The following is a 6,110-nucleotide window of genomic DNA, read 5'->3' on the forward strand; positions in this document are numbered from 1 at the left end:
CACATGCAGTCTTCCACGCGTGCGCGCCATGCGTGCGTGCGCGCCGGTTGCTCTTGCGATCTATGCGTGTGCGCCACGTGCGCGTGTGCGTCGATAAGATTCTCCTTATTCGCACGGATGCGTCCATCCTCACGCGCCGCTTCCAGCCAATCCCATCCACGCGTGTGCGTGGAGTGCGCGAGCACGCCGATGCTACTTTTCCAAAGATCTTAATTCTTCATGTTCCTCCCTTTTGTACATGCTTTCTCCCTCTCTTCTAAGTCATTCCTACCCTATAATTCCTGAAATTACTCAACAAATACATCACGGTATCGAATGGCAATAGAAGAGGATTAAAATATGGCAATTTTAAGGCAAAATAAGCATGTTTTACATCATAGAGCAATATTGGGAAGTGAACACAAAACCATGTATTTCTTGCGAATAAGTGTGAGAAATATTGATAAAATCCCCCAAAATAAGCACAAGATAAACCACAAAATCGGGGTTTATCACAGGGTTCCTGACAGCTTCTGATGTTCCACCTTCACCTTCTGGCAGGTTAAACTTTTCGAGACATAATCAGCTACTTCTTTCTTTAAGCCCGGCCACCAGAACGTTTGTTTCAAATTTTTATACATCTTTGTAACTTCAGGATGCATGGAGAATCTACTTTGATGAGCTTCTACAAGAATCCTTTGTCGCAAATCCCCAGAGTTAGGCACACAAATTCTGTTCTTGTACCTCCATGGACCACTACGATCTTGTCTCACAGCTTCTGGTTCTTTTGCTCCCATATGTCTCAGTATCGTCATCATTTCTGAATCCTGAACACAGTCTCTGGTATATCTGGCTACTCAAATTTGGTGATGACCCAGTCACAAATAAATCTTTGAGAGCATAATTGCACCTTTCAGCTGATCCATCAGATCATCAATCCGTGGAAGTGGGTAGTTATTCTTAATAGTGACCTTATTTAGCTGTCGGTAATCCACGCAGAGCCTTATCCACCGTCCTTCTTTTTACTAATAATACCGGAGCTCCCCAAGGTGATGCACTGGGATGAATAAATTTCTTTCTAAGAAGCTCATCCAACTGCTTCTTCAACTCTGCAAGTTCCAGTGGTGACATCCGGTACGGTGCTATAGATATTGGTCTGGTTCCAGGTTCTAGATAAATGCTGAACTCTATCTCTCGTTAAGGGGAAACTCAGGTATGTCATCCGAAAAACATCAGGAAATTCCTTCACCACTCGGATTCATTCTAAGCTTAGTTCACTATCATTCGAGCTAGCCGCTAACAGAACGTATCCCTCACAATCACTCCCGTCTAATGTAACTCTTATAGAATTCAGATATAAAATATGAGACAGAAATGGTTTAATATCTAAACTCTCAGATGGAATAACAGGCAGTTCTTTCATAGAAATCAAGGAAAACATGATACTTGGACAACCAATCTAATCTTAGAATAACTTCCAAACCACATAGAGGCAAACAGATTAGATCATGTATAAAAGTTCTGTTCCTAATAGTGAATGGTACTTGCAGGCACACTAAACTAGTCAAAGCATTTTGGGATGCAGGTGTATGGACAATCAGATCAAAGTTCAACTCAGAGAAATCTAGTCCCAACTCACGAGCAACAGTTAAAGAAAGAAAGGAATGCGATGCACCCGAGTCATACAGTACAGTTAGAAATCGATCTTTGACAATACACTGACCTTGGATCAGGGCGTCTGATTGCATAGCATCATCAATAGTTATGGTAAACACTCGACCTTATTGCTGGGTTCACACTAGATTCTGAACAAATTTTCTTATGTAGATCCTAGCTTTGTGTTCAGATTCCTCACAAGTAAAATAAGCGTTCGTTCCTTACAGCATCCAAATCTGACATAACCATAACCATGGAGATCATAACAGCTATGAGGATAGCTGTGCCTCACATCGATTCGTCATTCGAAGCTCGATTAAACTATGCCTACTCACAGTCATTAAGGTCCTATCGCACCAAACAACCAACATTAAGGTGATCAGTCATAATATCTCAAGTTAGGCACAAACATTCCCAAAATGAGAACTCATAGACATTCATGCCAAATGTATCTTGAAGACACCCTAACAGCATGAGACACACAAGCAGAGTATGCAATGAAGCATAGTCAGTCCATTCCCCAGGCTCTATTGGGAACAAATTGCTCTGATACCAAATTGTAACGACCCAACTCCCAGTATGCCATGGTCAAACAAGAAGCTAAGTGTTACTAACTTATCCCTCCTAATTATTAACTATTATTTAATATATGAGCATGTTCCTTGTTAGAGCGATGCCAGTTTTACAAGTAAGTTTTTTTTTATTATATCGTTGCGGATAACTAGGTAAAATAAACAGGCATAAATTGAGAGAAATAAAAAGGAAGCATAAAGAAACATAGAAGCACAGCTGATAATATACATCATGTACACTATAACAAAACATGTAGCGTTTACACAAGATCAAGTCAGTTTACATCCTCGTCATCCTATGTAGCTAATATATACACGCCACTCCTGGGGCCTGGCCTATACAAAAAGCCGCTAAACTGGCGCCCAGGCTAGCCTAACCACTATATAGCTCCTAGCTCTCGGGTGTACTAACACAAGTGAGAGACTAACTATTAGATAATGTCAGTCTAGAGTGTCATCAAAAGAATGCCCCTACGGCTGTCAAGCTATATCTACACGTGGCCGTTTGGAGAATCGTCGTGAGGCTCGTCCATCTCCTCATCCTGCTCTATTTCTATCTCAGGATCCTCCTCCGCCTCATCGTCCGCAGCTACATCTATACCCTCAGATCCACCAGAAATACTGCTGTCACTATGTACAAAACCATTCGCGAGCACAGGTCCGTTCGCATATATAGGAGCTACCCCACCGTCCGGTAGTGCCGGCTCATCAGGCTGTGGAAAGTCGGGGATCGGCTCAGGGGGAAAATCCCACTCTGGTGATATCACAGGTACGTAGTCACTAGCTAACTCGGGGTCATCAGGAATGATAGGCTCAGGTACCACCTCATTCAAAGGTTGAGCTAGTATAGGAGGTTCGGGTTCATCAGGAAAAGGATGTCCAGGTGCGTCAGGATGTAACCAGGATAAGGGGAAAGTCGTAAGGAGCATCGGGATCAAAATGGGGGCTAGACAGAGGATGTTGAAAAGCTCGATTAGGTAACACATATCGTCTAATACGAGGCTCCAAATCCATAATGAAGTAACTGTGATGTACCGGATCCTCGTAGACGTAAGGGTCCTCAAACTCATAGAAGATTACGCCCGTCTCCATCTGAGGGGGAGGAAGGGAGAGAAGGGGTAAGAACTGGGGAGTTCTTAGTAAGGTCGGGGTTGTTAGTTATGTTCATTTATTCGTTTTTGATTAGTAGATGGATAATAGAATACAGTAATATAGTAAATAGAAGTTAAAAATAGATAGAAAAACAAAGAATAGAACACAAGCAGAAGAATACAAGAAGATAAAGCACAGACATAACACTCGAGCAAACAAACATAAAGAAATAGATCACACACAAGTAGGAATGCAACAGAGAGTAATGCGCAGATAAGAATGATGCTTGTCTAGCCCTAGCGCAGGCCATGAGCTCATGTGTCGGTTAGCACCTGCATTCCTGACATTTATCCGCTCACGAGTTCACGATTTCCCGGATACGATTTTTCATTCAAATAAATGCGCATATAATTATTAGCAGCTCTATTGAGACAGCCTCTGCTTTCTACTCGCAGGAAATATATACTCTTGGGAACGGAAAATTACTCTTGAGTTGCCTTAGGGCAACAGATAAATAAATAAACATCTCTTGGGTTGCATTAAGCAACAAACAAATAAATAATATCTCTTGGGTTGCATTAAGCAACAAATATATATATAATATCTCTTTATTATACTACTCTTCTCTTATATCTCTTTACTCTACTTTGGTTTCTCTTTTCTCTGTATCTCTTTACTCTGCTCTGGTTACTCTGTTCTTTGTATCTCTTTTCTCTTCTCTGATTACTCTTTCCATCTGTATCTATATTACTCTTTTTCTCTTTATCTCTTTACTTCACTCTGGTTACTCTGTTTTCTGTGTTTCTCTACTCTGCTCTGATTGCTCTGCTTAACGTATGTATTTAAAGCTTATGTAAATTTCGGTATGAATAGTTAGCCTGTCCCAAGTATAGGTTCATTAAGTCTATACTGAAAGAGTTTAACTTTTCATATAATACCTAACCCTAGTCGCAACTCAAGGACTAACTATGTTGCCTTAGTTTGTTTACTAGTCTCTGTCTGTTTTTCTGTCGTTAAAACTTTACAGACTTTTTCTTTGATTTTTATGTTTTCTTCAACTTTTTATCTTACTTTTATCTTTGCCTCACTAATATGTTCTTACCACTCACTAAGTGTTTTATGAAGGTAATTATGAGATTTTGCACTTAAAGTTGTCTTTCTAAAGCTTTTACAGAAAACTGCCTTTTCTGTATTATTTTATTATTTTTATTAAAATATAATTTTTAATTAAATATTATTATTTAATATTTTATTATTATTTATTATTTTATTAATCTAAGATGTTCATTCGCGCTTAACTGTGATGGAGGTGATGATCTGTGACACTCATCACCCTCCTCAAATCATGAACGTGTGCCTGACAACCACCTCCGTTCTATATCCGATTGAATGAGTATCTCTTAGATTCTTTAATCAGAATCTCCGTGGTGTAAGCTAGAACTAATGGCAGCATTCATGAGAATCCGGAAAGTCTAAACCTTGTCTGTGGTATTCCGAGTAGGATTCAAGGATTGAATGACTGTGACGAGCTTCAAACTCCTGAAGGCTGGGCATTAGTGACAGATGCAAAAGGATAGTAAATCCTATTCCAACCGGATCGAGAACCAACCGGTGATTAGCCGTGCTGTGAGAGAGCGCGTGAGCATAGTTTTCACTGGAAGGATGGAAGGTAGCCATTGACAATGGTGATCCACCAACACACAGCTTGCCATAGGAGGACATGCGTGCGTGAATCAGAAGAAAGAGGAAAGCAGAGATTCAGAAGACAAAGCATCTCCAAAACTCCAACATATTCTCCATTACTACAAAACAAGTAACTTTTAATTTATGCTCTACTGGTTATTCATAATTCAACTGATAAACATAATTGACTTCTTGACTAAGATTTACAAAATAACCATAGATTGCTTCAAACCAACAATCTCTGTGGGATTCGACCCTTACTCACGTAAGGTATTACTTGGACGACCCAGTGCACTTGCTGGTTAGTGGTACGAGTTGTGAAAAGTGTGATTCGTAATTTGTGCTACCAAGTTTTTGGCGCCGTTGCCGGGGATTGTTCGTGTTTGAACAACTGACGGATTATTTTGTTGCTTAGATTAGGAAAAATTTCCCTTTTTAGTTTAGAGTCTCTTATTATTGTCGTGTTCCTATTTTTATTTTTATTTGTTTATATAAAGTTCACTGACACTAAGGTAAAGAATCATTTGTATAAGTTTACAGGGTTACAGAAGGAATCTGCACACAAAACAGAGATAGGGAGCTCACTGGCAAGAAGACGCCAGTGAAGGCCATTTTTGGGCGTTCAGCGCCCAAAATGGGCATCCAGTGGGCGCTGAACGCCAGTAAGGATAGCTATCTGGCATTCAACGCCAGAAAAGGGCAACAACTGGGCGTTGAATGCCCAGGATAGCAGCATTTGGGCGTTGAACGCCCAAAACAGGCAGTGTTTGGGCGTTCAAACGCCAGGATGGTGGGGAAGAGCTCTCCTTCTACCCATCTCCTTCTTTTTCTTTTGCTTGAGGACAAGCAAAGCTCTAAGTTTGGTGTGCTTATCCGTGATCACTAAGATCATGGCCCCTAAAGGAAAACAACCCACTCCAAGAGGAGCAAGGGCGTGATTTAAAGGAACTGAAGCACCAGAAATTCTCTCTTGAAGGACCAAGCACCTCACAGACTAGAGGAACATCCACTTCCCAAACCTCAAGGTTGTTGAGTTCTAATCTTAGCCTTAACTCTGTGATAACTGTTCTTATTTTAATTTTACCTTAGGAGTCATATAGTAGTAATTAGTATCTATTTTGATTTTAT

General features: G+C 40.5%; 1 long non-coding RNA gene across 1 annotated transcript in view; it reads left to right on the plus strand.

The window, feature by feature from the left end:
* LOC110267905 overlaps nt 3,341–6,110 on the plus strand; it is a 12,011-nt gene continuing 9,241 nt past the window's right edge. The window contains exon 1 of the long non-coding RNA XR_002355875.1: nt 3,341–3,351. This is a non-coding gene — a long non-coding RNA (uncharacterized LOC110267905). The remainder of the gene's footprint in view (nt 3,352–6,110) is intronic.

Source organism: Arachis ipaensis, chromosome B10 (assembly GCF_000816755.2).
Source record: "Arachis ipaensis cultivar K30076 chromosome B10, Araip1.1, whole genome shotgun sequence".
Taxonomy (NCBI): domain Eukaryota; kingdom Viridiplantae; phylum Streptophyta; class Magnoliopsida; order Fabales; family Fabaceae; genus Arachis; species Arachis ipaensis.